The sequence below is a fragment of the Jatropha curcas genome, chromosome 1 (assembly GCF_041381405.1).
Source record: "Jatropha curcas cultivar XTBG-Jc1 chromosome 1, XTBG_Jcur_1.0, whole genome shotgun sequence".
In the NCBI taxonomy this organism is placed as follows: Eukaryota; Viridiplantae; Streptophyta; class Magnoliopsida; order Malpighiales; family Euphorbiaceae; genus Jatropha; species Jatropha curcas.
The window spans coordinates 22,205,723-22,214,502 of record NC_143151.1 but is presented as its reverse complement, the minus strand read 5'-3'; positions in this window follow the sequence as shown (position 1 = coordinate 22,214,502).

Here is an 8,780-nt window from a genome sequence, read left to right as displayed (position 1 = left end):
AGTTTAGAAAATCATATAAGACTGTTTGAGAGACAGTTATTGAAATTAGAACTGCTTCACAACGTCTTATTCAGTATCAGAACTGCTTTATGATGGAAAGCTATTGTGATTAGAACTTCCTTATAAAGTTTAGAAAATAAATTAGAAACCCAAGTAGTGAAATATATTGTGAATAGAAGAGCAATTAGAACTTGGTATATTCACTTATCAAAAATCTAGAGTTCTAATATTCTGAAAAGATAAGGCTTATTCCAGTTTTAGAACATCAGAAACATTAACAACTTTAGCATTTCTAAAATATAAACAGAAGTGTGAATAAAAGCAGTATCAAGCAAACTTCAGAAATTAAAAGATCAACACAGAGATTTATAGTGGTTCGGCACTAACTCGCCTACATCCACTCCCCAAGACTCATCTTGAGATCCTCAACTATGTTATCTCTTTTCAAGGGTAAGAGACAAACCAACAGTACAAGGCAATAGATCAATACCTAGATTTACCCTTTATCCCACTACATTTTCCAAAGGTTCTAGTTAACCTCAACCCTTTCTGTTTTTGGCAGAATACAGAAACTCAATTCAAGACATTAGAATCTCACACAAGGAGAAGGTCGCTTGATAACCACTTTCACAATAGCTTCTAACCTAGGCTATTACACACTTATTTATCAAATAAGAACCTGTCTACTGTAGATTATAAAATCTAAATAGACAGAAAGAAATGCACGTATAAGCATAGGAAAAACAGTTTATCAGATTAGAAAATCGTTTAGAACACAGAACCGTTTTTCAAAAGTAGTTGTAAAAAAAAAATTCTTTTCTCTTTTAAAGATAATCAACGTGAAGTGTAAAGACGAAAAGAAAAATGGGGGGTAGAGAGTAAGTTTTGAGAGATAAAAGATTTGATCAATGAGAGAATGCTCTTAAAACGAAAACTCTTACTTCCTCATAGCTCAAGACGTGAAAGCTCCTATTTATGGAGAGCATCGTATCTCTTGCTTTTGGAAAGTGGATATTTCATTTGAAATCAGAATATTTGCTTTCCTTATTTAGAAGATGTGAAAATCTTAGTTACCAAAAACTTGTTTTATTCTTTTGGTAAAAAATAAAAGTCGATCTTCCTTTCCTTTAAGCATAAAGATTCTCGACAGCATTTTATTTGGAAAGATTTTTCGAAAGGATTCTCCTTACTAAAACGAGAAGAATAAGATCTTATTTCGCCTTAGGTAAGAAAATAAATTTAGACCTTCAAAAGAATTTTCGAAAAAGAAAATACTTGATTTATTACCAAAAACGTTTGAGATGTAATCTCTTTTATTTTAGGAAATTAAATCGTTTGAATTTTAAAGAATATTTTCAAAAACAAATTTTTGATAAACGAATTTATTTTTGAAGAAACTAATTTTCGAAAAATATTTTGAAAATGAGAGAAAAATTTAATTTATGTGCTCATATATGAATTTTCTCTCTATCCTACAAAGTGTCCTAAATACCTAGCCACTAGGGTCTTCGAATATCTTCACACTCAATGTAGGACTTGCCTTGTATGATTTCTTTCCACAAGAATTCTGCATAAAATAATATTAGTACAAATAATTTAAATTTATTTGTTTTGTTTTAATCATCAAAATTCCGAGATTAGAACTTGACCCTTGAGCCAACATTAAGTTTATCAATGAAACTATTAAGTTTAGGCAAGCATTTAGAGATTCCGCTTCTGCATGGGCATTCTTTTGTTGCTCGTTATTCCATCATTATTCATAATGTGGAATCTTGACTTTTGAATTGGCGGTATAAGTTGTTGAGTTCAGCAGGTAAGGAGGTGTTTATTAAGTCTTTTACATCTTCTTGTCTATTCTATACAGAAAGTCTAATTACCTGAGACTATTTGTGGTATGGTGGATAAGCTTATTAGGAATTTTTACTAGAGATAATCTCCAACTCGGCGGCGTATCCATTTAGTTAGTTGGCATATGCTTATTAAGCCTAAGAAGTATGATGGTCTTGGTTTTAAGAGTACTCGACAGCTTAATATTGCCATGTTGGGCAAGTTGGGTTGAAAGCTTATGCTTAATGATTTTGCTCTCTGGGTTCAAGTGTTGCTTCATAAGTATTGCTAAGGTGTGTCGTTTCCCCCTCTTCTCAAGTCAGATTGCTGATAACTTGCAAATCCAACTTTTTTTTATTGTTATATTTGTGTCAAATTGGTGTTATTTTGTGCTTAAAAGAGTGATTTTAACTTGATTTATTGTTTTTATGCTAGGAAAAGTTGGATTTGATATGAATGAAGCAAAAAGGAGCACAATTGAAATGTTTTGGAGCAAGGAAGGAGCTGCTGGAATTTTGGAACACAAATACAAGTTGTTAGGCTCTTAGCCTTGGGCAAGACTAAGCAGGAAATCAGACCAGCGGACTGATTGTGATATTATTGGCTGGTCACGACTTCTTCAACTAATTTCAGCACGTTTTACAGCCACATGATGATATTAGACACAATTTTTAGTGGGTATTTTGATTGTATTAGTTGGCCCCACTTTCTAGGGAGTATTTAAGTCAAAATTAGGTCTTTTTGTGGAGCATCTTTTGCCTCCCTTGGGTTGTGACGAATTTTACAGAATTTTTGAGAGATTTCTGCCGAACTTTCAATTCTTTTGATGATGTTTCTTCCATAGCCATGTGTGGCTAAACGTTCTGTTCAGTTAAGGCTAAACCAAGGTAGAAGTTTGATTTCGATTGTGAGATTATATTGAATTTAATTGAATTTCTTTATTCTATTGCATTTATATTCTTTCTGTGATTTATTTGGAAAATATATCCCCTAGCGAAATTCTATTGAATGATTTAACAGGGCCCATTATGTTGTTTGGTAGAAATTTCCATAGCTATTCGGCGTAATCAAATCCGTAATTGTTTGGTTAGGTTGATGCAGTAGTAATTAAAATAACTTAATTGGGTAGAACTTTTTAGGTTGTATTAAGAAAGAATATAATCAGATTTAAATGGATGCTCGTAGTTTCTGTTAATCTGGGCAGGGTTCTACTAGATTTTAAAGCTGTTAACAGTTAAATCCTTCGTCGTACTTAGGATTGCTAGTTAATTAGGGGTTGTTATTCGATCATATCTTAGCAACCTATTCCTACTGTAGAATTGGTTGGGTCGACGTTCTTCCTGACTATAACTTGTCTGTAATATGAATTAAGGAATTAATCTTGAGTCAATGATCAATCAAATCAAATCTTCGAACCGCAGTATGCCTTGGCTGAATTTACTCTCAATTGTTCAGGTTCAATTTTTAATTTTATTGCATTTATTTCTTTGATTTAATTTTAATTCGTTTAGTTCGATTATTAAATTCCCCCGTTTCAATTTCTATTTTTAATTTTATTTTTAGATCTGGTTTATTTTTACAAAGCTAATCCCTAGGGTTCGACCCTCTCACCATATTTACAATTTTTATTTTGTAAGGGAGCAGGTTAATTATTTTTGGCGGATTCGACTCCCGCCAATTGCTCTAGTTTATAGAGGGGCATTGTCCATAGTTTTAGTATTCTCTCTTCTCATACTGCCTAGCGTGTTGGGGATGGGCAGCAAATTAGTTTGTGGTTTGATAACTGGCTATGTGTAAGGCCTTTGATTGATGTAATGGGGGATGTGGTTGTGGGTGACAAGCACTTTCAAGTATCTTCTATTATTAAGGAAGGTGCTTGGGATTTTTTTGGCTCTGCGAACTTCTATTCTGGAGGCTATTAAAGTTTTAATCCAAGTTGTTCGTCTTGCTACAATTATTTCTCTTTCTAATTTGGTGGTTTGAGGTTTCTCTTTGACTGGGGATTATTCGGTACGTGCTGCTTACTCTGCTCTTTTATCTAAGGAGTTTCATCTGGATGATTTTATTGGTTCTTTTTCTTGGGTTTGGAAAATGGATGTCCTACCAAAGTTTAAGCATTTTTTGTGGTTAATTGTGCATAGATGGATTCTTACTAATGAACTTCATTTTTCTTGTGGGCTTTCCCATTCTGAGTTGTGTGTTTTATGTGATGTTGATAATGAATCTCTTTTACATTTGTTTGGAATGTACTTGAGAATTTTTTTTTCTAGATGATATTTTCTGGTTTTTCCATAATCTGCATAGTCCTCTTTTGGGTCCCTTTGGTTTTGCTTGGAACCATTGGTTTTTAATTGGTATTTGGTGGGTATGGGAAGCTCAAAATTTACGTCTTTTTTAGATTGAGGTCTTATCATATTCTTAGTGACTCATTTGTGTTTTTAAGGTGTGTCGACTTCTTCCGTTAAGGTTGTTAACATGATAAATGTTGCTTTGATTCCTCTTCCTGAGGGTTGGATTAAACTTAAATGTGATGGCAGTAGTCTAGGTAATCTGGCTTAACTAGTGGTGGTCTCTTTTGTGAATGTGTTGGATTGTGGTTGGGAGGCTTTTTTCTTAATGTTGATGTCACTACCATTTTAGTGGGAGAGATATTGGCTATTTGGGTTGGCCTTGTTCCGGCCTGGGACCGTGATCTTTGTTTTCTTATTATTGAGACTGATAGTTTAGAAACTGTCTGTTTGGTAGATTTTGTTTTGCCTTCTTCTCATCCTTTGGCAGCTATTATTTTGGATATTGAGGATTTGTTATTGCGGGATTGGCATTGTTCTTTGAACCATGTTTTTCGTCAGGGTAATTCTACAGTGGATCACGTAGCGAGGTTGGATCATTCTATCTCTACCTCTCTTTAGGTTTGAGATTCTGTTCCCTCTTCTATGTCTTTGATTCTTTGGGTTGATGTCTGTGTTATTAGTTTCTTGAGGTAGTTTTTCTATTTTCATATTGTTACAAAAAAAAAACTATTTATCTTCGTCATAAAGTTTATTTATGATATCAAATATGATTATGTCATTTGGAATGTATTTTGTATCTTGTAAATAGTTACTTAATCTTATCGATTAATATACTAATCTTCTAATGCAAGAACTCTCACTCTCTCTAATTTCTCTATCTTTAGGTTATACTATTTTTTTATAATATGTTATCAACACGAGATTATGTCATTCTGAGCACCTATTTTGAAATAGACTTAAGGTAAAATAGATTTTACTTCTTCTTTCTTCTCTATGATAAATTTTATAAAACTTGAATTTGTGTCATTTGATATTTTGAGCAAGAATTATCTGTTATTGAATTTGGTTACAGAAATTCACCAAGATAGAATGAGTCTTGGAGACACCATCAAAGATGAAAATTAAGCATCAAAATAAGATAATGTCAAAGCAATGATTTTCCTTCACTATCACCTCAATGAAGGATTAAAAATTGAATATCTAACTGTTAAAGATCCCCTTGTCCTGTGGAATAATCTAAAAAAAAGGTATTATCATCAAAAAAATGGTTGTCTTTCAAAATATGATTGGATGCACTTAAGACTATAAGATTTCAAATCAACTAGTGAGTATAATTTTGTTATCTTTAGAATAACCTCTCAATTAAATCTGTGTGGAGAAAATATTACTAATAAAGTTATGATAGAAAAAAAATATTTTCCGCTTTTCATGTCTCGAATATGCTCCTCCTGCAACAATATTGAAAGAAAAACTCTCAGAAATATTATGAACTGATTTCATATCTTCTTATAGCTAAGCAAAATAATGAATTGCTAATGAAAAATCATGAAAGTTGACCGATTGGTTGAAGTGAATGAGGTTTCTATTTACTATTCTAAATATGAAAAAAGTTGTGATCTCAGTTGTAGTCGTGGTGGAGAAAAAAAATATAAATACAATCATAATGATCATACCCGTACTTCATCAGATTCTCACCACAAGAAGTGGAAAAAGAAAGATGAGAAATAATAATAAAAAAAAACAATGTCATATAAAAATTCAGATCACCTATGCTTTAAATGTGGTGCGAAGGGACACTGGTCTCATACTTGTGGTATGCCAAACCATCTAGTTGATCTTTATCAAGCGTTAATGAAAAAGAAAGATGAAAATGTAAAAATAAACTTTATTTTAGACACTGATGATACTGATATTGATTTAAACACATATGGATGTGGCAGATTTTATTGAACATCCTGATGGAAAGACTGATCATTTGATTGGTGATAAGAGTGTTAGTTAAAAATTATTTAAATGCTTTTATGTTTGTTTAGCTTTCTGTCAATATTGTCAAGTTATTTTTTAAATATTTCTTAAATTTTACTTAAGCTACTCTTTATCAATGTCATATAAATAATGTTGTATGCTTTATTTTAATATGCTAAGTTTTGTGCAAGGTTTTATTTTATATATTTTTCATATTGTGGATCTTCTTTCTTTTGAAGATAATATGAATGTTCCAAAATTTTCGTTTGGATTAAAGTTCAATAATGAAGATACGTGTCTAATTGATAGTGCAACTATAATATCTAAAAATAGAAAATATTTTTATCATTTGCTTAGGGAAAAAGCGAATGTAAATACAATATCTATAACGCCTCATTTTTCTGTGTCTGAAATAGTAAGTTTACCGGTGTGTGAATAGTACTACCAGTCCGGAAGTCGGTATTATTTTGGTCCGAAAAAATTACTATATATGTTTTATATTTTCTTTAATATTTTTGGAGCATGCATACATGATTTTTATGGGTAGAAAGTAAGTAATGAATATTTTTGGAGAATTTAGATAATTAGTGAATAGTGAATTATGGTGTTTTATTAATTAAGGAAATGAGAAAAATTATTTTTATGGAGTAAATTTGAGATGGTGTTATATTAATTGAGGAAATAAGAGGAATTATTTTTAAGGATTAAATTTGAGAATTTTGTGGAGATAAATAATAATTTAAAGGAAATTAATTGGAGAATAATTTTTAGCCATTGGATGATATTACTAATGACTTAATCTTATCCATCCAATGTTGAGAAAAGACTAAAATACCCTTATTGCTCATTTATTTGAGCAGCCACTTTCCCTTCTTCTTCTTCTCTTCAACGTGAATTTCTTTCTTTCTTCTCTTCCTTGGCCGAAACTTACCCTCTCATTTCTTCCCTTATTGTTTTCAATTTCTCACAAGAAATCACTCTAACTAGACCATATGAACTCAATCCAAGACCTTCCTCTTGAAGATTTATGGTTATTCATTATATAGGAGCTTAAGGATTTGAAGAATTTTTTGAGTTTTAGCTAAAGTTCAAGTAAGTAGATTTTGTGATTTTGAGGTTGATTTATAGAATTAATTAGGGATTTTGGATCCTTTCATTCTCATGGTATTTTTCTATGCCTTTTGGTTTGGGTTTTGAGTTTATTTGAGGATTTTCTTTAGTTAGTACAAGGTGAACTATCTAAGTTGGAGAAACTCAGGACTAAAGTTTGATTTGATGATTTTTGGGTGTTCCAAGCTTGATTTTGAGGTAAGTGTTCAAAAACTCTTACCTTGTTTAAATTTTTGATTTTGTGAAGTTTATACTAATTTGTGAAAATTGGAAATTTTATATGAAATGAGTTGATTATTGAACTTTGGTGGTATAAATGTGTTCTTGGGAGATTTCTAAGCATGCCTATATAGTGAATTGATGAGGAAAATATTTTCTTCTTCATTTTCCAAGAGTGGCAGAACCTATTGATGAATAAGGCCTTAAGTTTTCTTGTTATTCTTTGTTGGTTTATGCTCTTAAGATGATATTTGATGAGTATTTAGTATGTGGTAGAAATCTCTACCTTGTATTTGATTTAAGTAAGCTGAAATTGGGAAAGAGTGTTATTGGGTGTGATTAAGGACTATTTTTCGATCCTTTTTATTTTCCATTGATGTCTAAGTCCTTCATGAAAGTTGTAGGTCTACTTCTTAGCTTTCCAACCCATCCTCTTGTCTCCAATTTGGATATATATAGCTCAACTTATGGTTGAAACACCCAAACTGACTCTGTTATGACGGGCCACATGCATCATGAGTTGAGTGCCCATTTTGACCACTATAATGACAAGATTATGTTCTGAGTTCTCCATGAGAGTTGTTGCCCTGTGTCTTGAGACTTCTATGGTTTTGGATTGGTTCAATTTGAGTGTTTGGTTAAGGAAGAATTCAATAAACATTGGACTTGGTTCTGCTGAATCAAGTCTGGACAGTTGGTCTGTGTTCCTCGCTTTTGTTTGCTACCTTACAGATTGATCTGGGTTGTGGTCCGTTCATAATATTTGTAGTATTTTGTCTTAGCTTTCTAATGAATCTAATTTCATTCAATTTGGAGCCCTATAACTCAAGTTATGTCTTAATAACACAGCAAAGGTCAAGTTTATCTTCATGCTGGAAATTTTCTATGTCTTGAATCATAGGTTTATTTGGATAAAAGTATGTATGAATCAGGTGTGAGGAAGTTTCTCTTGATTATTTGTATGTTTTAGGATTTAGTTGACAAAAATAAGACATAAGTTTGAAAATTGTTGTTGTAGATATGTTTAAATGGATATAAATTGAAAAAAGTGTGGCATTCGTTTAAGTAATGCATGATGAGAGTTGAAATGGGTATTAAGGTGTATGTGCTTTGAATTGTGAATAAGGAAAGTATGATTTTATATGATAAATTTCATTATGACTTTAAGAAAGTTTTAAAAGAAAAGGAATTTATGAGAAATTTTCTATATTAAGTAATTATGTTTAAGTATGAAGTTTTCATGAGTCACTTAAGTTCTAAAGTAAGCTTACATATATGATTTCCTATGATAAGAAATTTTCTATGTTAAGTAATTATGTTTAAGTATAAATTTTTCATGAGTTCCTGACGTTCTAAAGTAAGCTTACA